Below are 16,362 nucleotides of genomic sequence, written 5' to 3'. Positions count from 1 at the left end.
CACCGTCCATCGGAATTCCACTATGGCATTCCCATGCACATGCTACAGATTATTTTGTCATCACATGATGCCCCTGGTCCACTGACAGCCTTTGAAATGATGTCAATACCTTTTTTCCACAAGATTCAACCTAGCCTACAGTGCTAGGACCTGTTTGCATTTATAACACGCTATTAGTAAGATAGCTTGCAGACCAGCGGGAAAATATGACTGCTAAAATATTAGCTCCCATTAATTATCTCCCATTAATAAACCTGCGATTAGCCGTTATGCTTTGTTCAATGCATGATTTAGCTATTTTCTTTGTTTCTTAAAGAACATTCAAGGTGGATGAAATCTATAGGTTTAGGCCTGTACCTATTTTGCGATACCTGTGGTAGCCTTTAGCTGTTCTGTCATAATGAAAGTCCCCCTTGTGCTAAAAGGCAGACATATCACAGTTCACAGCTCACTGCTTGGTAAAAGCTCCCCCTGTGTGCTCTCTCTGTGTGCACACATCATTGGACTAGCCATGAGTAAATATATAGAGAGGCTCCAGCTGTGCTCTTTCCCACCCCTGTGCCTCAGCCCTCTTACCCCCCCCACCTCAGCCCTGCCTGCCTGCCTGCCTGGCTGGCTGGTCCATCTCCCTGTCTATGGACTGGCTGTGGTTGAGTGGCTGGAAGGCTGAAAGGTAATGGCTGATCACTCTTCTCTGTGGGGTGCCCGTGCTAGCAGCCTAGCACACAAGACCCAGCCTACAGACTACAGCCAGCCACATAACAGCAGTTCCAGTCCACAGCACTCTCTTATTTTAGGACAGTAGCTCACCAGGAATTCCCATCAGCTCCTCTGGTGGAATTAGCCGCTAGCCACCATTCACTGTACCATTATGACTGAGTGGTTTGAGGTTTGGCCTTAAGAACATTTTAGAGGAAAGAACAAAGAAAAAAATCTCATACAAAGATTGTTATTTTATGCCTATACTCCATATTCTTCAACTGCTGTAGAATATCTCCACAGTTTCTAAATGGCTCCGAAAGGTATTCCTCACAGAGGGAGATGCATGTAAGCATGCCGAGAGAGCAATTAGCACACAGATGTGGAATGGTAATGACTGTAAAGGCATGCAGCATATCTTATTTACCTGCACGGTTGAAGGCAGGCAGTGTGTAACCTACAAGCAAAGGAATACGTTTCATGGCAAAGGAATAGATTGTTGACTCCCAGTACAACAGGAGAACTATTGAGATTCAGGCCAGGCTTCAGACTCTGTCCATTTGTTGTTGAGTTGGGAGGATTATCCTCAAACGAGCTGAATCGTCATGCTTCTGGTTCTGAATCTCCACTGACTGTGTTTAGGTAAAAGGGTCAGTCTCAGTCGGTCAACGTCCCTCCCAATGATAAGAGAAGCATTCTGATTAAAGAATTCTAAGGCTCTGTCTGGTTTAATAGCATCCCTTGATAGTTGCAACTAACTGCATATGATCATTTTCAGGGACTGGTGAAGCAGTATAATCAAACGGCTGGTCTGACAGACTGTAATCTCGGTTAACCCAGAACTAAAGTCTCACATAATTGGTCAGCTGCTCGATTAAGTTCTGGGTCCATACATGTTAATAGAAGACATCAAGAAATGCTAGAATGAGGAGCGAAACCGGAACGAGGAGCTCCACCCTTTCTCTTTGCAAGTTATGGGCGAATGTCCCCTCTCCTTCCGAAATATGAAAGATGTGCCTAACACCTGCAAAATCATGATTTTTCCAAATAACCAGAGACAAAAAACACCAGAACTACTCCTGGTCTTATCCTACACATCCCATTTAGTACCGACAGATTGTCTTGGTTTACACGCAGAATCTTTCCACAACAGATTAGACAGACTGAAACAATGTAATTTTATTTCTTTCTCTGTGGCTCCCTGAGGCTACAGTGGCTTCTCTAGGACGGTAAATGACTATGCAACCTCTCAGAGTGGGGCGTCCATGTTGCGTCTCTCTCTCCAAAACAGAAATGGAGCCATTCTGTCATGAAAAACAATAGAAATTCTCTCCTTATCTGGGGCTGAACAGATAGAGATAAAGGCTGTAAGCATGAAGCTCTCCAGTGTGTCTGTGTGTCTTGTGTTCAGAAAAATGAAACCCCATAGGCACAATATAATTCTGTGATAATGTACTGCCTGTAAGCTCTCCCTGCCGTAACAAAGGAATATTTGTCTAATGGTGTTGTATTGTTTCTGCATATTAACATCATCACTTTTAAAACAATCATGGTTTTATTCAGTTCATAGCGGCTTCTACCCTCATGAATGCTGCTCTTAGTTTGAGCTGTTTGAGTTGGAATACATTGTTGGTTTTCAGTAGTCAAGATCTGTTTCTCAGGAATGGCCTTTTTTTCTCAGGTGCATTTCCTAGTAAACATCCATGTGTGTCCTTGAGTTTTTTTTACTGTAATACCGAGTGTTCTGTGTTGAGTTCTAGAAGCAGGATGCTAGAGAGGTATGATCAAGTCATCAATGATACTTGTTGTCCTCTTTAGTATGACACATCATTTAGGGCTGAGATTATGGTTTCAAAAGCAATAGGATGGACATGGACCACAGTGCAGGTTTTTTTCTGGATTAGAATAGGGTTTAGGTGGTGGGCGTGGCAGGGCGTGGGAGTGGGCGTGGCCAATGGCGCGGTTGGCAACCAAAACTTTTAGATGCCCTCCTCTTGTCCGCAGAGACAAAATGATGCTGTTTTAAATCTAATTTCCTGCAATTATACACATTTTGTGATGAGGCACAGAGAAAATTGTACAGTTTTAAATATGGTTTTAGCAGTTTAAGGTTACACTGAAAATGTTTTACCATCCCGGCTTAGGCGGACTGAGATAAAACGTAGGTGGCCCACCCAAGACTTTTCTAAGCAGAAAAAACCCTGCAGTGTCTGTAATGGACTCATCCTTGCCCGTTGCCTTCATCAAACCGTTGTGAGCCCAGCACAATATCACTCAGGAGCCTTGAGCACACTGAATATTCCATCTCGGTGGCTGGATCTGTGATGAAAGGACTTCTCAAGGCTCCCCTGACTTTGTTGTGCTAATATTGATGGTGCTTCCTTACTATTACCATAAAGATTATTGGGTTGTTTGAGTTCCACCCCCTCAACACACACACACACACACGCACAGACACACGCACACGCACACGCACACACACGCACACACACACACACACACACACACACACACACACACACACACACACACACACACACACACACACACACACACACACACGCACAGACACACGCACACACACACACGCACAGACACACGCACACACACACACACACACACACACACACACACACACACACACACACACACACGCACAGACACACGCACACGCACACGCACACACACACACACACACACACACACACACACACACACATACAGATGCACCATTCCAATCCTAGACATCATCAGTGGCTTGGGGCCAGTATTTAATATATATCTGGTGAGACAGTTGATTACGCTTCCCAATGTAATTGTCAGCCAATTTGCAGATGAGTGAAACTCAATCATAATATTGTGCCCTGTAGAGAGGATTAACCATACCATGTAATTTCCCTGTAGAGATTGTCAGGTCTGGTTATTTTCAGTATTCCTAGTCGTAGTAATAACAGCACTTCTAGCCACTTGAGGATATGTATTTGTGTACAGATATAAGCCACTGGTAGCCACTAGCCTATACAGCAGTGGTACCTTACAGCAGTGGTATTACCTGACTGTGGTATCAGCCAGCTACTGATTACTAGTATAGTGAAAGTGAATGCTTCCTTTAGCGGGATCATATTCCCAGACAGTGTATTGCAGAGAGATAGAGACGATGGATAGATAGGGAAATTGGATTTCATGGGTTCCCATCAGGAGAGTTGCTGATTTGATGTACTCTACTGCTGCTGTTGCTAGCAGCGTGATTGTGTTAGCATGCTCCCTCGACATGCATAACATTTAATCAGGACCCCAGACCTGGCCGTGCTAGGGATTTGCTGTAGCTACAGTATGCAGGGAGCCAGAGAGTCACATTATGTACAGACAGACTCAGAGGCTGTGTGTCCCAAATGCCACCCTATTCCCTACATAGTGCACTACTTTTGACCAGGGCAATATAGGGAATAGGGTGCCATTTGGGATTAAGCCAGAGAGCTACAGTATGACCACTAGAGCCACCATGTTGCCAGGGGATATAGGTTACAATACTGTCTGTGGCTCTATGCAATGGATGGCATGTCCCTCTCTCCTAGTAAATTGTGTGGCGTTGTTAGTGAAAGCCATCATCACCCACAGTAAGAGTAAAATGGAAAACGCTAACCTAACCTAGCCTTTATTCTTATATTGACCTGTGTCAATAGATCATTTGAAGAGCACAACCAATAATGTGACTATATAAATGTCTGAGCCTGTCCTGTTTTGTATCTATGTGTGTCACTGTGTTCATTGTGCATTGTGTCTGTTCATCACTCAATCGATTGTCTCTCTCTCTAATTGACTGATCATAAAATACTCTAGCGGGTTGCCAAGCACCAAGCCCCTGTTATCCCTGTCCTTCTCCACAAAACAAATCACTAGAGGACATTTTTTACGACGTCCGGTGGTCCTGTATTTAGGTATCCCCCTCAGTAAACAAACATTTAGCTTCAACGAGGCTACAAACAATGCATTGTTCCTCTCTAGGGGGTATCACACAATTAGCCATTGTGTGATCCTGAAAGTAGCAGAATGCAGCGGAAGGGATGCTCTGTTAATTTACACAATGTGACTGTAAACACAGTGCCTGTAAAATGGTTCCTCTTCCTCTCTGTAGTACAGAAAACGTTTATAGACGCTGGTGGTCTTAAGGAGACTCTTATATCCTGTGTGTGTGGTGGAATGAATGTATTTCCTGATGTGCTCATTGGTATTGTGTTGGAGGGAAATCCCTTTTTCCATGCTGCATTCTCACAGCATCATGGGCTGCTGACGTCATCCACCTGAGAAAGAGATGGGCCACCCATAATTCAGTATTGTTCATGAACCACACTAAATGTAGTATCCCTAAAGAAAGTGACAGCGGCACACTGTTATTTTCTTTCTTTTTTGCGCACTCTCTCTCTCTCTATCCCTCCCTCCCTCCCTCCCTCCCTAAAAGACTGTCCGTGACTCAAGGCCCCATGCATTATTGAGTCCGGTGGTGGAGCCCTCATAAATGATATATCTCTGAGTCGCTGGCCGGAATGGGGCAGCGGACGCAACGTCCCTGGACTCAGCCAAGAGACCACATTCAGCCACCCAGCTAGCCAGCCAGCCAGCCACCTAACCAGCCATACAGGCAGTCAGACAGCCAGACAGACAGCCACCTAACTAGCCATATGGGCAGTTAGCCAGCCAGCTAACCAGCCAGCCAGCCAACCAGACCAGAGAAGATAAATCTTTCTCACCCCAAAGCTGAAGGCCACCAACGGGCATCTCGCCCTGCCAACCTTTCTCCTTTAGTGTCATGTACAGTGATGTGTTTGAATTTAGTGGGCAGATCAATAGGCATTTTATACACATTTTTCAATGTCAAGCTTTTACACTGTATTGGCTATGCAAATGTTCACTGGGAATGATTTTTCAGGCAATACACTTTGAGGTATGGGACTACTGTGTGTTGATGGTTGGTTGTGTTAAGTGGTTTTTGATAGTATGAATCTCAGGTGATTTGCAATACATAATCCCTCTCCTCCTCCTCCATGCCACCATCGATCCCCTGACCTGTGACCTCGCCGAGCCATAAGCCGTTACACCAGTTCTGCATTATTTGTGTGTGTGTGTGTGTGTGTGTGTGTGTGTGTGTGTGTGTGTGTGTGTGTGTGTGTGTGTGTGTGTGTGTGTGTGTGTGTGTGTGTGTGTGTGTGTGTGTGTGTGTGTGTGTGTGCTCCCAGCCTGGCTTGGAACAACCGACAGAGGAGGGAGTATTTTGTGTATGCAGCACCCCCTGGGGAGATAGAGGGTGGCCTGACCCTGTAGCTGTGTTGAGTGCTGATAATGGATAGGCTGGAGGCCGAAGCCAAGGCTTCTCCTTTCTACATCACTAATGTATTACTGAGAGACCAAACCAAAACAAGGAAGCAGAGTAATTGGTGATTTAAAACGGTCCGATGGTATTGAACAGGGCTAGTTCAGTAGAGATGCTCTTTTGTTGCTGAGAATTTGCAAACTTGTAGTGTATTTGAGGTTTAAAAAGGCTTCTAAAGTTTGTAATTTCCACTTTAAAATGTCAAACTTGATTTGCCCGAACAAAAAAATGATCAACGCCTACAGAACATGTCTATCATTTTCCTCACATTTAATTCACATTTCCTGTTGCTGCAGGATTATTTTCCTGCTGTAGCAAACTGGCACAAATGAAGGTCCTACATCTGGAGATTGGCATTCATTGGTAGGCAAGGGGGGCAGGGGCACTACTGTTTCTCAAATAAGTGTTGTGGTACCCCAAACACACACACACACCCCCACAAACACAGTCCCCCACCCCCTGGCTATCACCCATTTGACCTTATGGCTGCTGTCTTTTGCTGTTCAGTTTCACTGCAGGCTCTGGGAGCTGTTGTTCCCATAGGAAACAAGGCAGGTGCTTGGGTCATAGCTGCTGGAGGATTATCCCTGTGGTCCATATGCCCTGTAACTGTAATAGGCTGTAAATACCAAGCATCATCATAGAGTAATTACTAGAGCAACCTGCAGGCTAAATACCCTCAGTGAGCTGACTCTGACCCCTGGGAATGCATCAGAATGCTGTAGCAACATCCCTTGATGTTGTATATTTTCATCTGAAAAGAGCAGTGAATTTATCCCTTCTGGACATATGAGAGGAATTCTAGTACATAACATTGGTCATCTGTGGCTTAGTGGGTAGAGGCATGGCATTTGCAATGGCAGGATTTTAGGTTCAATTCCTGGGACCACCCATATGTAAAATGAGGATAAGAAACCCTGCTGGGGGGCATGTATTTGATCAGTTCTAACTTCACCAATGTCATATTTGTATTATTAAGATAATAATTTATTTCAGAACAAATGTCCATGTCATTTATATAATAAATGCTATTTATTACATTAATTTGTTTAGATTCATTTAATTCCATTTTGGTTAATGGGACAGATTAGTGCTATTCAGGACACATTGTGAATGAATGGGCAGCTTTTATTTAGCAACGGTCATCAAAATTGTCAAAATGTATTCAAAACAATTCTAATAAATGCAACAGTTCGACAATGGATGAAGATACTCCAAACTTTTAGAATTTTGAAAATCGATCAGATCTGGACTGAATTATAGTACATAAATATTTTACTGGCACAGACAAATAATTAATGGTTTTCAGAGATTTTGGTGGAAATTCATGTATTCAATTTATTGTGAAATATTACTTTCCTTTTCTTAGAATTCATTCATATATACATTTTGTGTTAAAATAAAGAAAATTACAGACCAGGGTCCCAGGCTGTGTCACAACCGGCCGTAACCAGGAGTCCCATAGGGTGGCGCACAATTGGCCCAGTGTCGTCCGGGTTAGGGGAGGGTTTGTGGCGGTCCTGGCGCCTGCAGGCTGACTTTGGTCATCAGTTGAAGGGTGTTTCCTTCGACACATTGGTGCAGCTGGCTTCCGGCTTAAGCGGGCAGGTGTTAAGAAGCGCGGTTTGGCGGGTCATGTTTCGGAGGATGCATGAATCGACCTTCGCACTCCTGAGCCCGTTGGGGAGTTGCAGCGATGAGACAAGATCATAATTGGATATCACCCCTTTGTTAAATTGGGGAGGAAAAGAGGGTAAAATCCCCCCCCACACAATTATTTTAAACATATTTTTTATATGTGCCTAATTTGCGTAAACACACTGGGTGTAACGGTCCTGACCAGTTTTATGTTGGTTTTGTATGTGTAATTGGTCAGGGCGTTAGTTTTGGGTGGGCAGTCTATGTTATCTGTTTCTATGTTGGTTTTGGTTGCCTGGTATGGCTCTTAATTAGAGGCAGGTGTTTTGCGTTCTCCTCTAATTAAGAGTCATATTTAGGTAGGGTGTTCTCACTGTTTGTTTGTGGGTGATTGTCTCCTGTGTCGTGTAATGTATGTACCATACGGGACTGTTTGGCTGTTCGTTTTCGTTTCGATGTCGTCTGTTTCCTGTCCGTGAGTTTACGTGTAGTTATGTAAGTTTATGTTCAGGTTTCGTCAACGTCGTTTTCTTGTTTTGTAAATTTGAAAGTGTTTTGTGTTTCGTGTTGCCATCGTCGTATTTATAATAAAGATGGCTTATTTCCCTGAAGCTGCATTTTGGTCTGATGATCCTTCTCTCCTCTCCTCGTCTGAGGATGAGGAGAGCGACAGCCGTTACACTGGGTGTACTTATGTATATGAATAAATGAATGCTTGCTGTGTCTAGGCCTACCTGCACTCACCTGCGCTGTCAGTACTGTTGTTGTCACGTTCTGTTGCATAATTCAACAAGTGTGTCAATAGCAGGATACCCTTGGATTAAAAATGAACAAGCTTGGGTCTAGATTTCACCCATCTATACATACTTTACATTGTTTGACAGGTCAGTGTACTGTTTAAAGTGTTTGACAGGTCATTACAAATATTTCCGCAGTCGTAACATTAACAGGTGAAAGCGACAGGCGCAAGCAAGGGTATGAAAGAGTCGTGGGAGTAAAATGAAAGCAATCAATCCAGCCAGATTTAATATTGCACCTCTCAAAGACAGGAAATAGATGGCTGAAAAATACACATCCTCAGATGGGCGGGGCATGTGTGATGCCTCTTTATAAGTCAGGTCCTTGTTACATCACTGTCAGGCTGTGTGATTAAGGAGAATGAATAACAAAATTAAAGGACCATGACACAGCGCCCCTGCCTTAGGGGGAGTGTGTGTGTGTGTGTGTGTGTGTGTGTGTGTGTGTGTGTGTGTGTGTGTGTGTGTGTGTGTGTGTGTGTGTGTGTGTGTGTGTGTGTGTGTGTGTGTGTGTGTGTGTGTGTGTGTGTGTGTGTGTGTGTGTGTGTGTGTGTGTGTGTGTGTGTGTGTGTGTGTGTGTGTGTGTGTGTGTGTGTGCGTGCGTGTGTGTGTGTGAGAGAGTGGCGGGCACACAGGGGAATAGAGAAGAGGAAGCACCCTTTTAGCCCCCCCCAGTGAGTTGGACATGTGTGTTTCGGAGAGAAACCGAGAGCAAGAGAGATAGAGAGAGAGGAGTAACAGAGAGGATAAAGAGGTTGAGTAGAAAGCACCTCAGCACTTGAACAGGGCTGCTGCCTGCCCCGCTTCCCGGTTTCCATGCCGACGGGGAGGGTTGTTCAGTTGGAGCATGCTCAGTAGAGCTCCCTTCCCTTGCCTGTGACAATAGCCAGGCAGAGAGAGGGCTGGAGTATTCACACACACACACACACACGCTGCTAGAGGAGAGAGCAGAGGAGAGGGTGTCTGCCTACCTGCTGTACTAAACTGAGCTCATAGGGACGGCTACACGCACTTACAACAAAGGTGGGTCGGCAGAGCGTCATGTCTCTCATGGTTTATGCATGTTTACAATTTTGTTGTGTAGTATTTTTCTCTTTCATGGGAAAAGGACTGGAGAGAACTGATGACAGTTGTTGCTGATGAAAGGGCATTTTGTGAATACTCTGTCATGGTTAATGATTTGAGGAATGATTGTGTGTACTCATCATGTAGTAAAAAATATATATGCTTTTTTGTGAGCAATCTGACTGTGAGACAGTCAGACTTCTGCATCAGTAGGCTGTTGATGGTGTGTAGGGGCTGTACGAACATGCAGCTATGTGGAATATCCAGAGTGTTATTGTTGGCGTGAAGTGCACATTTTGATTTTTATTCTGAATGGCTATAGTAAGCATGGCTTAGGGAAAGCATATCCTGCAAGGTGTTGTGTTTTTAAGCTGTATGTATTTGAGAGATACTTTAAATCAATTATTCATCAAGTAACGTTGAATAGGAAACTCCTCGGATGACACATGGTGAATTGTCTGCTCTGTATGTAACACAGTGCAACTTCTGTATTCTGTACTGTACACACTTCTGACAGGACTGGAGACAAACACGATTTACATGTTTGCTTATTCAGAACAGACATCAGATGTCAGCCTTTAGCCCTGTGTTAGCTGTGTGTGTGTGTGTGTGTGTGTGTGTGTGTGTGTGCGTGCGTGCGTGCGTGCGTGCGTGCGTGCGTGCGTGCGTGTTTTCATGTCCTTCCACTCCGGTGAGCAGACAAATGCTGAATATGAGGATCTTCATCTGACACCCCTGTCACATGACTGGTGAAGGGTTGGGGATATTTGGGGAGATCTATTGCTACTCCAAATATCTTTAATTCCATAGAATCGTTTTGCGCTGTTAATGACTAGATCATTCTAGACTGCTTATTTACGCTATTATAGTTGCATTCTTATTAAATCTTCTTAGTATGCTGAAAAACTAAGGCTTTGTTAATTCATTTAGACTTCATTTTAAACATATTGATACAGCCTAGCAGATAAAACTGCTCCGTTTTTTTATTTGTGAAGTTCAAATAGAGAGTATCGTCTTGCTCATCACAATATATCGTCAATGTCAAATATCACAATATTCTATTTAATCAAATATCGGCCCAACCCTAGACTTGTGTGTCGTGAGAAGGAACTTTGCAGTCACTGACCCTCTCTGACCCTCTGATGCTTATGTTGTGGCGGAGCAAGGCAGAGGCAGGGCCCAGGGTTATAACCATAGACATAGCAATAGAATTACCAGTCATTCAGTGTACCCAGGAGTCACATTCCTGTGGTCTGAGGGGCATTTTCCATTCTAGTAATTCTATGTTTATGGTCATAACACTGGAGGGCTGGTTTGTTATTCCATTATACTGTATGTAATCTCTCATCTCGCTCCATTTCTGTCTGGCCCACATGGATTGGGATTAGTCACCCGGCCTCCCACCAGATGAATTGGGCAAGCTCGATGGGAGGATCGATGGTGTGTTCCTGTGCACTGGATCGTATCATGGTCTCATCTGGTCTGGGCTGCAGCCTGCAGAGGATGTGTCTATGGGCGCTGGTCAAAAGTAGTGCACTACATAGGGGAATAGGGTGCCATTTGGGATGCAGAAATTGACTGGCTCTGTCTTCTGACCTCAGTCGCACCAGGACGGCCAGGGAGTAGGGAGCAGCCAGAGGAGAGGAGGGGAGAGGAGAGGGAGGAGGAGGTAGCAGAGCTGCAGCAGTCAGAAGCGATAGGTGTCAGCTACCAGCCATGTGGGTGGAAACAGCACAGCATGCCGGCTCCCCTGAATATTTCATCTGCTGAAAGAGAGACAGGAGAGAGAGCAGGAGAGAGCAGGAGAGAGACGGAGAGAGACTGGGAGCAAAAGAGCGAGAGAGAGAGAGGGGAGCGAGAGAGAGAAAGTAGGAGAGAGGTAGAGATGGAGAAGATGAGATGGGGAGTGGGGGTGAAAAATAGAGGGGAGAGTCACCTCCCAGGAAATTGGAAAATATTTCTTTGACTTGTCCAGGTTTGTACAGTTTCCGTCAGAGCGAATAAAATGTAGGTTGTGTAAAGGGTTCGGGACCAACCAGGTTCAGATGGGGGGTAATCATTTTGATTGCCACCAGTCAAGACTACTAACAAGAGGATATCCTAGGGTCTTTCACAAAATATGACTCCCCCTGTAACGGCAGATTTCCTCCTCTTCGTTCAAAGAGGAGGTGTAGGGATCAGACCAAGACGCAGAGTGGAAAGTGTCCATGATTTATAAACAATAAACTGAACACTACACGAAACAAAATAACAAAAGCGAATCAAACCGAAAGACAGTCCCGTGTGGCACGAACACTGACACGAAATACAAACACCCACAAACACACACGTGAACCCCGGCTGCCTAAGTATGATTCTCAATCAGGGACAACGATTGACAGCTGCCTCTGATTGAGAATCATACCAGGCCGAACGCACAAAACCCCAACATAGAAAACAACACATAGACAACCCACCCAACTCACGCCCTGACCATACTAAATACATACAAAACAAGAGAAAACAGGTCAGGAACGTGACACCAACACTCACTACACTCATTGTAAAAGCAAAAATGGCACTTGTGCTACCTGCTAAAAAGGTTGATTTTTCAGTTGGCATAATATGTTTTTTATTCAATTATAATGGAAAACCCCTCTGATGTTAGCTACAATTGAAGAAATCAGACTCACTAATGCTGAACATGCTTCCAGGATGAGAAGGAGTTGTCACAGCTCCCAGGTAAAAATACTGTACTGCTATTTTTGGCTCAGTAGAATTAAAATAGTAGTAGACAGTTCAGGCTGCCAAATGTCATTCCTAAACAGTACAGCATGTTGTGTAGGACTTTATGTGGCTCTGAACTGGCAGATAGTGTGACTGTCTGTCTCCCTGCAACCCAGATATGACAGCAGCTCCATATCCCTCCTGTGCTCTGCTGTGCTGGGTCTGTCTGAATGATAGTGATTGTAGAGCTGTGAGGAGTGATAGACAGCTATGTGTTCATCACACCAGCATGAGTGAGAGAGAAAGAAAGAGACCGAAAGAGAGAGAGGAGAGATATACCCTTTACAGACAGACTTTACGGTATGTTGCCTGTAAAAAAAAAAAAAAATCTTCCAATGTTTTTTAGAGACCAATTCATACAATCCAATTTACCACATTCTTGCTAGTGTAAGTCTTTTTTTTCTCCTGTGCACATGCTGGCACGTTTAGGATTGGAAGTAGATAAATCTATTGAATAATCCATTGGGCTCCCAAGTGGCGCAGCGGTCTAAGGCACTGCATCTCAGTGTAAGAGGCGTCACTACAGTCCCTGGTTTGAATTCAGGCTGCATGACATCCGGCCATGATTGGGAGTCCCATAGGGCGATTGGCAGGCCGTCGTTGTAAATAAGAATTTGTTCTTAACTGACTTGCCTAGTTAAATAAAGGCTACATTTCCAAAAATCCAAATACACCATCACAAAGAAATCCATTATTCATTTGTTTTAGGCAGGTCCTAAGAAACATTACAAGACAAATAAAATATGTTTTCCAAAGAATAGAAATGCATATTTTGAATGTGATTATGTTACTGGTCTGTCACGTTCCTGACCTGTTTTCTCTTGTTTTGTATGTCTTTATTGGTCAGGGCGTGAGTGTTGGGTGGGTAGTCTATGTTTTGTATTTCTATGTTGGGTTTTGTGTTCGGCCTGGTATGATTCTCAATTAGAGACAGGTGTGTATCGTTTGTCTCTGATTGAGAGTCATACTAAGGCAGCCAGGGTTTCACTGGGGTTTTGTGGGTGTTTGTTCCTGTGTCAGTGTTTGGGCCACACAGGACGGTTGAAGGTTAGTCACGTTTGTTGTTTTGTAGTGTCTTGTTTGCTGTTTTCATTAAAAGTATGATTAATCACCAATCCGCATCTTGGTCCGATCCATGCTCCTCCTCGTCTGAGGAGGAGAACAACAATGACTGCCTTTACAGAAACACCCACCTTAGCAGGACCAAGCGGATTGGAGCCGGAGGAAAGGAACTAAAGCAATGGAGAGAAGAGGAATGGAGTTGGGAACAAATATTCAACGGAGAAGGACCCTGGGCTAAGGTTGGTGTGAATCGCCGCTCGCGGGAGGAGAAGGCAGCCACAGCCCAGGAGCGGTGGATTGAGGAGGCAGCACGTATGAGAGGCTGGAAGCCCGAGAGGCTCACCCAAAAATTTATTGGGGGGGGGTTAAAGGGGAGTGTGGCGAAGCCGGGTTGGATACCTGAGCCAACTCCCCGGGCTTGCCGTGGAGTAAGAGGGCGTCGTACTGGTCAGACACCGTGTTATGCGGTAAAGCGCACGGTGTCCCCAGTACGCGTGCTTAGCCCAATGCGGGCTATTCCACCTTGCCGCACTGGGAGGGCTAGGTTGGGCATCGAGCCGAGTGCCATGAAGCCGGCCCAACGTATCTGGTCTCCAGTACGTCTCCTCGGGCCGGCGTACATGGCACCAGCCTTACAGGTGGTGTCCCCGGTTCGCCTGCATAGCCCAGTGCGGGCTATTCCACCTCGCCGCACTGGCAGGGCTACGGGGACCATTCAACCTGGTAAGGTTGGGGAGGCTCGGTGCTCTGTCCTCCTTCACGGTCCGGTATATCCGGCGCCACCTTCCCACCCCAGCTCAGTACCACCAGTGCCTACACCACGCACCAGGCTTCCAGTGCATCTCCAGAGCCCTGTTCCTCCTCCACGCACTCTCCCTATGGTGCGTGTCTCCAGCCCAGTGCCTCCAGTTCCGGCACCACGCACCAAGCCTCCTGTGCGTCTCCAGAGCCCTGTACGCACTGTTCCTTCTCCCCGCACTCGCCCTGAGGTGCGTGCCCTCAGCCCGGTACCTCCAGTTCCGGTACCACGCACCAGGCCTAGAGTGCGCCACGAGAGTCCAGTGTGCCCTGTTGTTGTTCCCCGCACTAGCCTGAAGGTGCGTGTCCTTAGCCCGGTACCTCCAGTTCCGGTACCACGCACCAGGCCTACAGTGCGTCTCAGCCGGCCAGGGTCTGCCGTCTGCCCAGCGGCGCCTGAACTGCCCGTCTGCCCAGCGGCGCCTGAACTGCCCGTCTGCCCAGCGGCGCCTGAACTGCCCGTCTGCCCAGCGGCGCCTGAACTGCCCGTCTGCCCAGCGGCGCCTGAACTGCCCGTCTGCCCAGCGGCGCCTGAACTGCCCGTCTGCCCAGCGGCGCCTGAACTGCCCGTCTGCCCAGCGGCGCCTGAACTGCCCGTCTGCCCAGCGGCGCCTGAACTGCCCGTCTGCCCAGCGGCGCCTGAACTGCCCGTCTGCCCAGCGGCGCCTGAACTGCCCGTCTGCCCAGCGGCGCCTGAACTGCCCGTCTGCCCAGCGGCGCCTGAACTGCCCGTCTGCCCAGCGGCGCCTGAACTGCCCGTCTGCCCAGCGGCGCCTGAACTGCCCGTCTGCCCAGCGCCGCCTGAACTGCCCGTCTGCCCAGCGCCGCCTGAACTGCCCGTCTGCCCAGCGGCGTCTGAACTGCCCGTCTGCCCTACGCCGTCTGAACTGTCCGTCTGCCATGAGCCGGCAAAGCCGCCCGTCTGCCATGAGCCTGCAGAGCCGCCCGTCTGCCATGAGCCTACAGAGCCGCCCGTCTGCCATGAGCCTACAGAGCCGCCCGTCTGCCATGAGCCTACAGAGCCGCCCGTCTGCCATGAGCCTACAGAGCCGCCCGTCTGCCATGAGCCTACAGAGCCGCCCGTCTGCCATGAGCCTACAGAGCCGCCCGTCTGCCATGAGCCTACAGAGCCGCCCGTCTGCCATGAGCCTACAGAGCCGCCCGTCTGCCATGAGCCTACAGAGCCGCCCGTCTGCCATGAGCCTACAGAGCCGCCCGCCAGACAGGATCAGCCAGAGCCTTCCGCCAGACCGGATCAGCCAGAGCCTTCCGCCAGACCGGATCAGCCAGAGCCTTCCGCCAGACCGGATCAGCCAGAGCCTTCCGCCAGACCGGATCAGCCAGAGCCTTCCGCCAGACCGGATCAGCCAGAGCCTTCCGCCAGACCGGATCAGCCAGAGCCTTCCGCCAGACCGGATCAGCCAGAGCCTTCCGCCAGACCGGATCAGCCAGAGCCTTCCGCCAGACCGGATCAGCCAGAGCCTTCCGCCAGACCGGATCAGCCAGAGCCTTCCGCCAGACCGGATCAGCCAGAGCCTTCCGCCAGACCGGACCTGCCAGAGTCCCTCAGCCCGGACCTGCCAGAGTCCCTCAGCCCGGACCTGCCAGAGTCCCTCAGCCCGGACCTGCCAGAGTCCCTCAGCCAGGAGCTGCTGCCCCTTATCCCGGAGCTGCTGCCCCTTATCCCGATGCTGCCCCTTTATTTAGGTGGGTTGAGTTGGAGGGTGGTCATTGGGAGGGGGATACGGAAGCGGGGAGTGACTATGGTGGGGTGGGGACCTCGTCCACCGCCAGAGCCGCCACCGTGGACAGACGCCCACCCAGACCCTCCCCTAGACTTTGTGCTGGTGCGCCCGGAGTTCGCACCTTAAGTGGGGGTTCTGTCACGTTCCTGACCTGTTTTCTCTTGTTTTGTATGTCTTTATTGGTCAGGGCGTGAGTGTTGGGTGGGTAGTCTATGTTTTGTATTTCTATGTTGGGTTTTGTGTTCGGCCTGGTATGATTCTCAATTAGAGACAGGTGTGTATCGTTTGTCTCTGATTGAGAGTCATACTAAGGCAGCCAGGGTTTAACTGGGGTTTTGTGGGTGTTTGTTCCTGTGTCAGTGTTTGGGCCACACAGGACGGTTGAAGGTTAGTCACGTTTGTTGTTTTGTAGTGTCTTGTTTGC

The 16,362-nt window shown here is 47.6% G+C and overlaps 1 protein-coding gene across 2 annotated transcripts in view; it reads left to right on the top strand.

Annotated features, from left to right (window-relative positions):
* Window positions 1–16,362, top strand: part of LOC129821099 (uncharacterized) — an 81,791-nt gene that overhangs the window by 7,100 nt on the left and 58,329 nt on the right. The window contains exon 1 of one of the 2 annotated variants that reach the window (XM_055878396.1): window positions 9,396–9,525. The exons of the other annotated variant lie outside the window; for it this stretch is intronic. The gene's annotated coding sequence lies outside the window, so the exon portion shown is untranslated. Of the gene's footprint in view, window positions 1–9,395; window positions 9,526–16,362 lie in introns of those variants that run through there. 2 annotated transcript variants of the gene reach the window in all.

The sequence above is a fragment of the Salvelinus fontinalis genome, chromosome 23 (assembly GCF_029448725.1).
Source record: "Salvelinus fontinalis isolate EN_2023a chromosome 23, ASM2944872v1, whole genome shotgun sequence".
NCBI lineage: Eukaryota > Metazoa > Chordata > Actinopteri > Salmoniformes > Salmonidae > Salvelinus > Salvelinus fontinalis.
Note: the sequence above shows the minus strand (reverse complement) of the source record. Positions and strands in the feature narration are given on the sequence as shown.